Genomic DNA, 15,206 nt, shown 5'->3' on the forward strand with positions numbered 1-15,206 from the left:
AGAAAGAAACACAGAATCTATTCCCCCAGACTCTGAAGATGCATTTTTCTGTGTGCAACAGGGAAAAGATTTCTATTAATCTCATACAAGACTTTTATAAATCTTAGATTATATTTCTATCTAACCTTAGATAGAAGAGAAGGGTGAAAAGCTGGAAAAGACATCTAGAATACTCCTTTTAAAGTTTCAGGGAAAATCTTAAGGACTCATTTCTAAGTATTACACTTTCACATAGTGGAAAATGATGGAAAATGATGCTGTAGTTTTCAACTGAACGTGGCAAATGGAACACATTCGTTTTTTTAGCTGTGATCTCTCTCAAAAGTCTAAAATGTCAGTAAAGGAAGACATAAACAAAATAGAGATAATTATTAACTCTATGGAATTAAAACTAGTCCAAAAAAGAAGATGTTATCATCTGTGGCTCTTTTCTAAACAATATTTATATAATCGTAAATGCTAAAGTGAACGTTAAATACTAATTTTTTTATCACAAAAATTGTGATAAAGCCATATCGGGAGACTCTTGGAAGGCACAATTATGTTGTCAGGGGCATGATAGGAGGACTGATACAAGAATGCTAAAAGCTCAAATGCCATGGTAGGCAATCATCAGATAAGGTCAGAAAGTAAAAAATCAAGAAAGAGCCAATAACATGGAAATGAATACCAGAGGAAGGAGCTAAAGAGTGGAAGGGTTGCTCCTGAGGAGGAGAATTCTGGATGGGAAGGTTGTATGTTCTAAAACTATTTGATTTAAATATATATATAACTGTGATTAAAATTAAAATGAATATGTTCGTTCATGAAAGGAAGATGCTGGCAAGTCTTTGCTACCTGGAGGACAATTAACCAATCAGTGGATAAATATATCAAAGCAGCATCAGAGGAGGGAGACCAGCTGGGTGCTGTTGCCACAGTCCTAGTGAGAGAGGTTCATGAGAATCTCATGGCTGGTCCTACCCGAGCATGACAGAGCAGCATCTGGAGAAGCTGACTCCAGCCTAGAAACCTGAGCCACAGACATTCTCAAAGTAAAAAATCCACTGGGTCAAGTAAAACCTCCTGACAATCTAGGCTTTTAATATCATCAAGAAGCAAATTGCTTTTCTTTTGTTCAGCCCTTTACAGTTTACAAAGCTCTTTCACATACATCATGTGAAATGTTCGCTTTGGACCCTGTCTTAGTCCTTTTGTGTTACTATAACAAAATACCTAATATTGGATAGTTAGTTTATAAACAAGAGAAATTTATTGCTCATAGATCTAGAGGCCAGGTAGTCCAAGATCAAAGTGTGAGCAGATTCAGTGTCTGGTGAGGGCTGGCTCTCCGCTCCACAGATGGCATCTTCTACCTGTCCTCACATGGTTGGAAGGGGTAAACAAGCTCCCTCGGGCCTTTTTTGTGAGGGCACTCATCCCATTCATGAGGGCAGAGCCCTTCTGATCTAATCGTCCCCTAAAGAAAACCCTCTTAATACTATGATATTGGGGATTAGGTTTCAATATATGAATTTGGGAGGGACACGTTCAGACCATTACAGGCCCTATCAGTCCTACAATATTCTCCTTTTTCAGCTTTAAAAATAGGGCTTAAAAAATAAACTAGTTAAAGAGTAAAAATAGGTATGTCTATGGCTCTTAAACCTGGTGGCATTTTGAGATCACCTAAACAACTTAAAAAATATTCATGCCTGAACCCTACACAACTGAATTTGATTTTTTGTGGTGGTTTGAAGTACCTTCAGATGATTCTTTTGTCCCACATGAGGCTGCCTCTGCTACTCCTTAGCTAATCCAACTTCACATCCCAATACTCAACACACATTTTTCCATAGACATCAGGGAAGGCTAGGTAATCTACAAGAACAAGAACCACCAAGATTTCAGTGGCTTAAAGACAAAGATTGATTTATCACTCACCCAACATCCACTGTGGGTCCAGCAACTTTCCAAGGCAGCTGTTCTCCACATGATGGCTCAATGTCCTTGATCCTTCCTCTCAACCCACACTTCCATGGTGGTCATGACTGGAGAAAAAAGCACTGAAGACACTTGCACTGCCAATCAAACGCTCCAGCCTGTAGGTGACACACATCACTTCCAATTGCAACCTGTTGGCCACATGTAGTCATATCACCCCACATGATAGCAAGTGTGGGAGTGGGGGAAGTACTTCTCTCAAGTGCCCCAAAATAGAGAAAAGCTGGGTATAGATAAACACTAGTAACATCTACGAGCCTCTTCATGCCACCCGTGCTATGCTTGCTGCTCCCTACATGGCAATCCCCTGTCCTCTCCATTCTCCCTATCCCCACTACTCTTTAATGCCTGGCTGAAACCTCAGCCCCTCCTTGAAGTATTCAACCAAATCTTTCCGCACTGATCCCCTCAACCTTCCATCAACAGTTCTCATTATCTGTGGGGTATTTTGGCACTTGTAGTTCATTAAGCATTTTCAGTCTTTACATTTCTTCTACTGATAATAATTTAATCTCCTGAATTTGGGGCAAAGTAGCAAGAGGTACTGTTGTTCTCACCAAAAGAGATGAATGTATCAGAAAGGTGGGAGGGATAGGCACCTAGGGAGTGAGCTCTGTGACTTCTGAGCATTTGCATATGGCCAAAATGGAGAGCTAGAGGAGATGCAAGTGGACCTGGGAACTTTGAAGAGGTTGTTTTCAAAAGTTCTTTATCCTGAGAAGCTTAGGCTAAAAAATTGTACACCAGTAAAAAGAATTGGGCATTTCCACAGAAGAAGGATGACCTTAGAACTACTAATTATCTTAATTATCTTAAGGAATAAGAAATATTTCAAAAAGCCACAGGTTGCATGGAAAGCCCATCACTTAGCCCAGGACTTAAAAAGACATGCACAAAAGATGGGAGGTGAAGGACGTTATTTCCCCTGAGCTCCCATTGCACCCTGAACATATGGGGTCCCTGCAGTTTCCACAGGCTCTTGTAACTTTCTGCTGACATTGCCACTTATTTATTTTTATTTAACAGACATATAACATTTACTATGTAGCAGGCACTATTACATGTTCTTTATAAACATTAACTCATTTTATCTCATTACAATCATATGTGGGTTATAGTCCCCCATATTCCCTTTACATATGAGAAAACCAAGTTTAAGTATCTTGCACAAGGTTATTTTTAGCAAAAGGCAGAGCCACTAACCCCTTCAGAACAGGTGTATATCTTTACATGCCCAGAAACTAACAATAGCAAGCACATAGGAAACACTTAAGTGCCTTTTAAATAAATGAATGCGATCTTGTTTCCCTCTGAAGCCAGACTATCTGGGTTCAAGTCCCTTTACCACTTGCTAACTATTTGAACCTGGGCAGGTTATTCATCTCTCTGCACCTCTGTCTTCTCACCTGTAAAGTGGAGATAATAAGAGGCCTCACAGGGTTGTTGTGAGTGGATTAAGAAAATTAAAAATATATGTAGTACATCTAAAAGTTTAGCACCATTCTGGAACAGAGGAAACACTCAGGAAAATGTTAGTTATTATCATTTCACATGCTATATCTTAGCTCATCAAACTACAAACTCCTGTAAATCCATAGTAACCATTTATTTTCATATCTGAAACTAGAATGTGGTAGGCATCCTAAATATTATCCTAAAATTGGATATTGCTATTACTGCTACATAACAACATTCAGCAGCTTAAAACAACACACATTTATTTTCCTACAGTTCTTGTGAGTCAGGAATGCAGGCCCAGCTTAACCTGGTCTTCTGCTCATGGTCTCTCACAAGTATGTAATCAAGATATTAGCCAGGGCTGTGGTCTCATCGGAAGGCTCAATTGAGAAAAGACCTGATTCCAAGTTCACTCTGTGGTTATTGGCAGGATTCTGTTTTTTCATGGCTGTCGGACTGAGGGCCTCAGCTCCTTGCTGGCCATTGCCTGCTGGTGGCCCTCGGCTTCTTCCCATATGGGCCCTTATAGCTCACTTCGTCATAGCAAGTTCATCAAGACCCAGGAAGAGTGAGAAAATGCAAACAAGAAGAAAGTCATAATTATTTTGTAACCAAATCATGGAATTAACACCCCATCACTTTTGTCATATTCTATTAGTTATAAGCAAGCCATTCTCTAGGTTCTGCTCACACTTAAGGGAGGGGTTTACACAAGGGCATGGATACCAGGAGGTGAAATTAGAGGCCTGTGTCAGAAGCTGCTGGCCACAGGGCTCAAACATCCAAGAGGCAGCTCTGCTTTAGATGAAGATGGGCAAGGTGGAGACGTTGATGTTTAGGGTTCTGATGTTTGGCGTTCTGATTCTACTTCTGCCTCTAGGGTACATCTTTTCAAACCCTCCTGGGGCCTTGGTTTCCACTACTATAAAATGAGCAGCCTAGACTAGGAGGTGCCTCTGGTGCCTTTTATCCAGCACTCTAGAGTTCTAGGTTTAAAAATATATATATATTTACTAGATCTTAATTCAATTAAGCTCATGAAGTTAGGTTTCTCTACACTCTTAGAAAGCTGTCAGGTACACAATTATCTGAGTCCCTTCTTGATGGAGGGGAAAGGTGAATCTCTGCCTTCCTCTCCACTAGCCATGCTGCCCCACCATACCAGCACTGGTGGAAGGAAGGAAGTAGGGCAGGCAGAGTCCTCAGGAAAGGGAAGGTCCCAGGTGTTTCCATTTACCTTCCTCCTACCTCCTTGCCCTGAATTGCTCTGGAGGCTAAATCACAGGCCAGCACAGGCGGCCAGGGAGGCTGGCATCAAACCCTCGGCGAGATGAAAGGCCCTTTCGAGGTGCATAATTCAGAGCAGCAAGTCCTGCATAGAGCATGTGATTAGAATAAATGTATGTCCCTGAGGCTGAACACGGCTCTGCAGCATGGCAAGCTCCTGCACACTCCCCTTGTAATTCTCCTTATCTCCCGTCCCACCACTCATTTCCTTCCCTCTGATGGCTCAGCAGCAGCCCACCCAGTCAGCCCTGCCTTTCAAATAGCACCCTCTGTTCCTTACAGGAAGAGTACAGGAAGCCAGAAAAACATGACAGGAGATTAGAAGTTTAGAGAGCCTAGTGTGGGTCCAGCCTGTGACCCTAATCTGTGCTGTGGCCCTAAGTGAGTCCCTTCCCCTCTTGAACCTCAGTTTCTTCATTCATTTAGTAAAGAATTTGGATTATATGACTCTCAATATCTCATTCAGCTCTTAAATTCTGTGGTTCTTACATGTCCCTAAACTGAGCAGGGAAATTGGGGGTCACTAGATGAGTTATGATGTGTTTGACCATGAGTAACTGCTATGGTTGAAATGATGCTGTTCTCTCCAAAACTTATGTTAAAACGTTATCCCCAGTGCAACAGTATTAAGAGGTGTGGCCTTTAGGAGATGATCCAATTACAAGGTCTCTACCCTTATGAATGGGATTAGGTATATTTATACAAGAGCTTGATGGAGCAAGTTCATGCATTTTCACCCTTTCTGTCCCTTCTGCCATGAGAAGACCAGTGTCCCTCCCCTCCAGAGGATATAGCAAAAAAGTGCCATCTTCGAAGCAGAGAGCAGTCCTCACCAGACACCCACACCTGCCAGTGCCTTGATTGTGGGCTTCCCACAGAATTCCTCCAGAATTCTGAGAAAAATAAATGTCTGTTCTTTATAAATTACTGAGCCTCAGCGTATTTTGTTATATCAGCAAAAATGAACTAAGACAGTAATAGAATCCCAAATAAAAGGTGACTTCTGCACATTTATCCCACTTAATAAACAATACAGAGATAGGAAGTTGTAGTTTTGAGGTAATGGTTCAGCAGTGTTACTTTTCCATCGTCCTTTGCTGCCAACCACAGTGAGAGCCACCTCTCTCAGCATCAGATCCTCATACCACGGGGCAAACACAGGAGGCAGAGTGGTGGGCCCTTTTTGATGATTCTCCTTAACAGGGAGGAAAGCTTTTCCCAAACACTCTCATGTTCTATTATGTATGGCATTGTGTCCCCCAAAAGGAAATATGGAAGTGCCTTACAATGTGATGTTATTTGGATATAGGATCATTCATCACAGATATAATGAGGAGTTAAGAGGAAGCCATACTGGAGTAGGGTGGGCCCCTAATCCAATATGACTGGTGTCCTTATAAGAAGAAGAGAGTGACACAGAGGGGAGACGGCCATGTGAAGATGGAGAAACACAGGGAGAACACCATGTGACAAAGAGGCAGAGGCTGGAGTTCTGCAGCAGCAAGCCAAGAACTGCCAAGGATTGCCGGAGACACCAGAAGCTAAGAGAAAGAGAGGACAGATTATCCCCTAAAGCCTCCAAGAAAGCCTCACAGACACCTTTTATACACTTCCAGCCTCTAGACCTGAGAGAATAAATTTCTGTTGTTTTAAGTCACCCAGGTTGTGCTACTTTGTTATGGCATCCCTAGAAAACTAATACATGCCCCTTCTGCTAAAACTGAGTTACATGTCCACAACTATTGGTAAGTCACCCACTGGTAAAAAGAGAGTGGTATTGCCACAGTCAGTCGTGGCTCATCTTGTGAGGCTGAGCTCATTGCTTCCAGGACAAAACCAGGTTCTACAGACTACAAAAAATTAGAGAGGGACTATCAGGTTGCTGAGTCTAGTATACACATTTGAAAAGTGAAAAAAAAAAAAAAAAAAAGGCTCAGAGAAGAAAAGCATCCTGCTTTAGCTTCTCCCCATCTGTGACGCAGTGCCTCCTCACTGCATGTGTGCAGTTGTTCCATGTGTGGACTCTTGCCCACTCTTAGTCTATGCTATGTGATTCTGGCTTGCACAAATTAGAGCAAATTGCTACACAATGATTGATGAGAGACAAAGTAAGAAAAGGACATTTTCCAAGCCTTTCAGCATCCCAGCTCACACAGGAGATTAAAAGTAGAGCTGCTGGGTCTGGGTATGACTCAGTCTGGATGAGAAATGAGATTGGGAAGAAACAGCCTGAATCCTGCTTCCTTAGAGGCCAGGGGTCACAGCAAAGGCTGAGGTTGGACAGGGGGTTAAAATGGGAAGGGACAGAAGAAGAACATGACACCTGAGGAAGAAAACATGCTTGGCCTAGCCTGCAGAAGGCATGCTCTTGGAGTCCTGAGCTGACATGGAAGGCTTTCTCATGGAGACTCCGTAGATAAACACAGGCATGTCTAGGGAAAAAAAAACCCAGTTATATTGCTGCCAAGAATGTCTCACGAGCACCTCACACTTGGATCGACACGCGTCCCCTCCAAATGCTCTTCACTGTGTGCTTTCTGTCTTATCAAAAAGTGTTTGCATTGGCTCAGTTGTCCAAGCCACAGTCATGGGAATCATCCTTGCTCCCTCCCCTACCCCCTCCTTAACCAATCACTCACCAGCTCTCCCTCCTAAATACTCCTCAAACCCATGCACCTCTCCCAGTCCCTCTATTTCCATCATCCTCACTTGTGGAGATTACTGCAGTGGTCTCCTTATTCATCTGTTGCCTTTAATGTTCCTTCCTCCCTTGCCCATATCCATCCTTGCAGCTGGAATGGTCTTCCTGAAACCCAGATCTGGTCACCTCACTGCTTAATGACAATCAGTGGCTCCCTATAGCTTTTGCATTAATGTCCAATCTTCCTGACTTGCTTTCAAGCACCCTCATGATGTTCCTCCTACTTCCCTCCAAGCCTTCTCTCTCATCCCATTTCCCCTGAACCCCGGCGTTCATTCTTCATGCTTCATAAAACAGCTCTTCCCACTTCCTCCAGCAAACATACTCTCTTAAGCACCAGCACCCATCTCCCCACCATTCCCACCCCCCTCCATCCCCTGGGCCCAAGTCTAGATTGAGCCTCTTGGCCCTCAGATTCATTTTGCACCCTCCCTGGTCTGCTCTGTGTTGTTGGGGGTGGGGAAGGCCAGGCTGACCCCTGTAGGTGGCAATTCCCAGCCTCCTCTGTCACAGGGCTCCTGGCTGGGTTCAGCCAGTGGGAGGCACTGGCAGACAAGAGGCGGTGGCAGGAGAAAGGGGAAAGAGAGGATATTTCTTTACTCTTTCTCTGCCTCAGGGGATATCAGCAGCAGTGTCTCATCCAGGCTCCCACTGGACACAATCACTGTGGCTCTACTTTCCACTAGGGGACTCTATGATCTCGTTACACTGCCTCCTGCCCTTGTGGCTCTAGCTGAGGTATGGTAACTGCTTCCTGGAGTTGTTACTTTCTAAGTCAATCAGCCCCTTCCATCACCTGTGAGCCAGTTTCCAGCAGTAAGTCACTTCAGTTATAAATACACTACGTGATTTTTGTTTTCCTGGTTTTTCCTAACAGACATAGGCCTTCTCTATCATCAGCTCCCTGTCCTTCCCCTAAGGCATCCCTATTCATCCTGAATTGTAAGGGCTGGTTTGCTTGTGTCTACTCCCTTCTGATCTGAGTGTTCCATGAGGGCAAAGGCCATGTCTGCTGGCTTACCATGATACCCCATTGTACTCCTAAACTACCTGGACACAGTAAGTATCCAATGAACACTTGAATGAGTGAATGAGTGAGTCAGTGAGTGAGTGAGTAAGTGATTGAATGAATGAATAAACTTTGTAGCTAAGTGTCTTGCCTATTCTTCCAATTGTCCAAGTCTACTTTGATTTTCGCAGTCTTTTAAACCTCCCTTCTCCAAGAAAATAACCTTCGCTGTTTTATCCTTACCTTATAGATTCCCCCTTTCCATTATTTTATTAAGTACAAGTAATATGGGTAAACCATCCAAAGGTCTCTGCCCACACAGGCTTCCCATTTCCATGACATATCTCCTGGGTAGGGGCCTCAGCTAGGCCTCCTGACCAGAAGAGAAAGAGAGTTACAAGGCACAAGGATCTGCACAAAGCTGCCTGACGGAATTCTAGCTGGAGCTTTGGCTGTGGTTCCCACAGGGAGCTTCCTCCTGGCATCATGGGATGTGAATCTGGAGACAGCTTCATGAGAAGGAAGGCCTTTGCACCATTTCCCCTTCCCAGTGTTCTGAGCCCCTAGCTGCTTCCCTGCAACCCAGCTTTGCTGGGGTGAGGTGAGAAAGTGAAGAAAAGAAGATACTTGGCTTTGTTCACAAGTATGGGCTGGGTGGAAGGGTGATGCCTAGTTTGGCAGCCTAGCATGGGAGGGGCCAGGGTGCCCGGTGGAGGGAGGGAAGCATAGGCAATGAACCAGGACAACTGCTGTGGTCTGAGTTACTGCTTTACCTCTCTCCTTCCTAAGCCCACACATCACATTTCAATCAGCTCGGAGGATCTGTGCAGCAGCGGGAGACGGACTGCAGGGATGCAGAGCATCCAGCCACTGCCTCCCCGGCACCAGAAGCTGATTAGAAATAAACATGAGGGCAATACACAGCAGTGGCTTTCTCACCTTATGCAGCAGAATCTGTTTCTAGGTCCAGGCTAAAAGCCAGCAGGCAAGAGAGGAGGGCACCAAGACACTTAGGCAAAGGCTCAGGGCCTGGGCACCTTGGGGTCATTTTGTCATCCCTCTGTCTCCAGGAAAAACTTCAAAGATTCCAGTCTGCGCACTCTTTTGACTCCATTTGGATAATGAGACACCCTAAACAGTAAAGGGCAGGTCACCACATACCTCAAGAAAATAAGAGGATTAAATGGAAGAGGAATCTGGATTGGTGCAAGGGCTGGAAGAAACTTCTCCCCTGAACCAGCCAGAAATCTCTTGGAGTCCCAGATCTTCACATGATATGGTGAGAAAAGGCTAGGACAGAGGGAGCTCTCAACAGTGTGGATTGGGGATGGGTGGGATGAGGGGGAACTCAAAACCAATGCTGCTGGGGATATAATAACAACCAACACTTATCCTTACTGAGAAAGTCCTAGGCAACAGGCCCAATGCTAGGCACTTTTATTCATTATGACATTAAATCACTATAATAAGCCTCTGAAGTAGCTACTATTGTCCTCATGTTACAAAAGAGGGGAACCAAGGCTCAGAGAGGCTTGGTAGGGTTACATGGCTAGGTATGAGTGGCCCAGTCAGACCTGGAAACCAAGCTTCCAAAACCCTCTCTCTCTCACAGTGACATCTGTGCCCTGTACCCCAGAGCAGAGCCATCACCACGGTGCCGCACCAGGGTGAGGCTAGGGCCACAGCTCATCAATGGCAGGCAGAGGAGTGGCTCTAAAGTAGATGACATTGGGTGGGGGGACCTCATGGCTCTGGTTCCATCTGTCTAGAGGCCTTTGCTTTGGGGAGCTGGAAGCCCAATCATCTCACCTCATGCTTCTAACACGTTTCTGGTTATTAACAGGGACAGTGGTCCAGTTTCCCTTCTGTTCCTTGGCAAAATGTCACCTTTCCTGCCCAATTCAAATGTCACATGCCTTATGAAACCTCTCCTCTGTGCCAACTCCTCCTCTGAAGACTCCTGAGTTTGTGATGAAGATGAGGATGATGATAAAAGTAGTAAGAGCTAACACTGAGGAATGCTTACTCTGTGCCAGGCACTTTTCAAGTATTACCTTGTTTAATTCTCACAACAACCCAAGGAGATGAGGGCCATCATTATCTTCATTTCATAGATAGAAAATGGAGGCCCAGAGGGGTTAAGTAACTTGCCTATAGTCATGCAGCTTATAAGTGGAGAGGAGCAAGTATTCAACCAAAGCCATGCAGTTCCAGAGTCTGTGCTCTTAAGCAACCCCCAAGGCTCCTCCACACAAAGAACACCCAAGGGGTGCAGATCCAAAGGTTCCTCTACAGAAGCATTGCTCACCTTATCTGAGAGGCCATGAGTTGCCTGTCTTCCCTGATCATATGTGAGCTCCTTGAGGGCAAGGTCTGTCTTAGGAATCTGTCTTGAGTCTAGCACAGCACCAAGGACAATGAGCAAGGTGTTTGCAGGAGAGAACAAATGAATGACGTGTAATGACAATTATTTAAAGCATCATTCTATCTGAGTCATCACAGGAGAGTGAAAAAGACCCCAAAATGATGACCCAGTTGTGAGATGAGGCACTTCTATGCTGTCTCCCAGGCAGAAATGTGGGAAAAGAGTCCAGGAAACATGTCGTCTATGAAGGGCCCTTAATGAGGTTCTGTGCGCACAGGAAGAGGGAGGTCATATGTCCTTTCACTGTCCTTTGGGCCAATGGTTTAGGGCGGGGGCAGGGCACACCTTTTCATTTTTTCCTAAATACCCAAGTCTCAGGTAATACCTCATGGACTATACTGTTTATGGGCTCACCAAGTCCCATGAGACATGGCCAGCCATCTGCCCCTTCTGTCACCCACACACTTCACTGTAGAGATGGAGGCGGAGTTGAGCTTTCCATAAATCAGAAGGAGAAGGTAATAGGTGACAGTGCCGTTAGCCACTGAGATTCAGCTTGCCCCACCCTGAGCCTGAAATCTACACACCCCACTGGACCTCCTACAGAGTCCCCATCTCAGTTCAGTTCACCACCCATCTGGCTATCCAAATGAGGAATCTCCCGCTCTCCAACACCACCTCCGTCCCTCTAGCCCTGACACCCAGTCAGTCCCCTGGTCCTGTCACTCCTTTCCCAAATATTGCTGAACCCATCCCTTTTCTTCACCACCATGATCCCAGCTCAAATCTCACCACTTCTGGTCTAGAACTGGAAAGCCCCTTCCTTCTACTTATTATTTAGCTCCCACAGAGCCCATTATAATTTATAAATGGTATCATACCACTTCCAGTTTAAAAACTTCCAGTGGATGGCACCATATGTGTAACTTCTTCACACCTCTCTCACTACCTTCCACCTCCCCCGCAAGAGCACACCATGCTGTTGTCAAGCCTGAGGCCTTTACCAGGCCTTCTGCCCAAAGTACCTCCCATCTCCACCTCGCCCTTCCTCACCTGGCAGGCTCCCCTCCCTGTGGAAGACATGGATCAGCTTCTCCAGGAAGCCTACCACAAGCCACTCTCTCTTCAAATTCCCCCTCCTCTGAAATCCAGCCACCTGCCCCAATGTACTCCTATATAAAAATTGCTCATAAGACTCAGCACATTTCACTGAAATCATTTTATTGCACATGTTTCCCCACTGAGTTGGTTCAGGGCAGAAACCCCCTCTTATTAATGTTCCCATTTCCTGGCCCTAGTACAGCACCTGGAATGGGACCTAATGGGAGCTCAGTGAATGTGTCTTGAATTGAACTGAAGTCATCTTTGAATCATCCGTCCGTAAATAGTCTAACTCCTGAGCCTACTCACTGGGCTGCCGTGAGACGAGAGAGATACTGCTTGTGAAGTACTTAGTGTGAGCTCAATGGATATCCACTATTAACATAATCATTATTACTATAATCCAGTACCCTCCAGGCTAGGCATTAGGAGACACAGATTCTAGTCCCAGACCTGATGTTAACTATCAGGGTGACCTTGGCCAAGTCAATTATCTTTTCTGAATTCATCCTCAACAAATATTCTCCTTCTTTGCCTCACCTCCAGTATTGAATGATTCTCTACCTCTCTCTTACTTCAGCATAGACAATTCAGAATGTGCAGATAACTCACACTATATCTGCACTGATGAACACTGCCTTTATGAATATCCCAACACATAAGCAATCATGTTGAGACCCACCACATGGGGTAACCTCTTCCCTCTCGTTCCCTGCTGGGCCCTCTCCCATGTCTCTATCACATTTTTATATTAAAAAGTGAAAAAAAGAATCGAACCAAAGGACAGTCCTTTAAAAATATATATGTTTAGCTTTACAACAAACAAGTTGCATTTTTCTTATTTTCCCATTTCCTTGTGGACTGGTAAAGCTTCAGTGTGAATGAATAACCACCAGCCTGGATCAATACTTGGAAACAAATCACTGTGGTGCCCACTACGGGGTTTCCACGGAAAGCAGAAGCACCTCTCAGTTACCAAATCCCACTGGCCCACCCAGCCTCAGCCCCACACCTAACCGTGGGGAAAGAGCAACTTCCATCAGCAGAGAGGGGACAGGATCTTATCAAAAACGGCACTGCAACCAGGCCCAGTGGCTCACGCCTATAATCCCAGCACTTTGCGGGACCAAAGCAGGAGGGTCACTTGAGCCTCGGAGTTCAAGACCACCTTGGGCAACACAGTGACCATGTCTCTACAAAAGAATTTTTTTTAAAATAGCTGGGCATGGTGGCATGTACCTGTAGTCCCAGCTACTTGGGAGGCTGAGGTGGGCAGATCACTTGAGCCTGTAAAGTCAAGGCTGCAGTGAGCTTTGATCACACCACTGTACTTCAGCCTGGGTGACAGAGCAATACCAAGTCTCCAAAAAAAAAAAAAAAATAGCATTGCAATTGCAGGTTGCAGGTCTGTATCAAAGCAACTTGCCCTTTCTGAAAATCTCTAAACCGTGTCAAGCTATAAAAAAGAAAACCACTGTTTCTGTAACTCCAATTATACTATTTCTCCCTTCTCTTCTGAAGAGATCCCCCTCACAGAAGCTACTTTAAGATTTGAAGCCATTTCCTTCCAATAGGAGCAGGAAGAAGGTAGGGAACTACATTACCCAGAAACCCTGTGGCAGAACCTGGGCTGACCATGAACCATGGCTTTCATTCCTACTGGCAGTAGCCTGAGCTGCTGAACAGGCAGAGAGAATCTCCTCTGAGCTCTAAAGACCCATCAGAGCATGAAACTGAGGGTGATGTTCCCATCTGTCTCACCAAGAAACTCGGGGTGGGTGTGAGGAGGGTAAGACAAAAGTGTTGAATTTTTCTAAGGCTGTTTTAGAAAAGAAGACTTGAGCAAAAACACAGTCTGCTGGTAACTAGTCCCTTAACCATAGTCTGGTGGAAACAGTACAGAGCCCAGACTAACATATCCACCTCTTCCACCCACAGAGGGTACTGTTTGTCTTATTTCTTTATCCCTAAGGCTGGGAGAAAAACGATCTCTGTGATCAGAGAGCCATTGATCTGATGGAGGAGATGCAGCCCTTCTCTTCAGAGAACTCCTGATCTGACAGAATTATAACCCCTGACTTTCAAGAGCCTCCAGTCTAACGGGGGTGACAGAGCTCCTGCCCCCAGGGAGCTCCCATTCTGATGGGAGAGGCAGAGGTCCCATCTTCGAAGAGCACCCAAGTGATGGGGGAGCTCAGAGTTCAGCTCTCTGCACTCGCTGCCAAAGTGTCCTCTGCAGCCAGCTGGAGCCAGCTGTGCAGCTGTGAGGGACACAGGTGACTTGGCACTTGTCCTTGTCTTCGCCCATCTGAGCCTGAGGCTGGGCTGGCTCTAGAGATGAATGGGCGGTCCACACACCAGGGAGAAGAGTTTTGAGGATGCAGACAGACCCAAACGTAGCAGAACTTTGCAACATGAGCAGGTGGCCCGCCAAGGGTGAGTTTCTCCAGAACTCTTATTGGCCAGAAACCTTTATTCTTAGCCCTCTTTCCACCCCTAGAATGCTGTTCTCTATTTTCTTTCCTCTTTCAGAAACTGGCCAAGCTTGCCCTATTCAGGCAGCTGTCAGGGGTTACTGTCTCACATCTGCCTGTCGCGTTCTGCATAAGGCTGCGTAGGGCTGCCACAGACACATACCTTTCCTCATTTGACATCCTTTCCTCTCTCAGGGATTTATTAGGTCCTTTAATTCTTTCAGAAGCCCCTGCACTCCTCAAAAGTTGGGCCTGAGTCTCTGCCTTTCAGATTCTTTTGTTCCTATCTGACCAGGGGCTCCCTAAATGCAGGATCTTTGGGGTCTCCACAAGGGTGGAACTGTCACCTCCAGAGGATTTGAAATTGGAAAACTTGTATTTGAACCCCATCACTGCCACCCAAAAGCTGTGTTACTTTAGCTAAGACACTTCACTTCTCTGAGTCTGTTTCCTCGAAAATGGGGAACATAACATTCTTCCCAACTCAAATGGTAGCAAAGTTATTTGACTGATTAAGAGCTCTGCAAGCATTAATTACCATTAAGTTTCCTGGGCACAACCAACACCTGGGAACCTCATTTCTAATGTATAAAGAAACATAAAAGTGAGACTTCTCAGTTGACAGTCAGGATGGGGTTCCTGGAAGCCCTTCCTTCTCAACTTCCCCCACCTTCTATCCTCCTAAAGACCTCAGAGCTTCCAACAAGCATAGTTATAAAGTTAGAACATCATTCAACAACAAAGCCCAATTCTGAAGCTCATATAATTAGGAATGCATTCAACTGCAGTTAGCAGGAAACCCAATCAGATAATTTAAATTAAAAGATG

At 45.2% G+C, this 15,206-nt stretch overlaps 1 long non-coding RNA gene across 1 annotated transcript in view; it reads right to left on the reverse strand.

Moving 5' to 3' along the window:
• Window positions 1-15,206, reverse strand: part of LOC103883665 — a 53,959-nt gene that overhangs the window by 19,777 nt on the left and 18,976 nt on the right. The window contains exons 3-5 of the long non-coding RNA XR_645971.4: window positions 4,679-4,813; window positions 3,699-3,974; window positions 1,924-2,081 (exon numbers count right to left, since the gene is read on the reverse strand). This is a non-coding gene — a long non-coding RNA (uncharacterized LOC103883665). The remainder of the gene's footprint in view (window positions 1-1,923; window positions 2,082-3,698; window positions 3,975-4,678; window positions 4,814-15,206) is intronic.

The sequence above is a fragment of the Papio anubis genome, chromosome 6, assembly GCF_008728515.1.
Source record: "Papio anubis isolate 15944 chromosome 6, Panubis1.0, whole genome shotgun sequence".
In the NCBI taxonomy this organism is placed as follows: domain Eukaryota; kingdom Metazoa; phylum Chordata; class Mammalia; order Primates; family Cercopithecidae; genus Papio; species Papio anubis.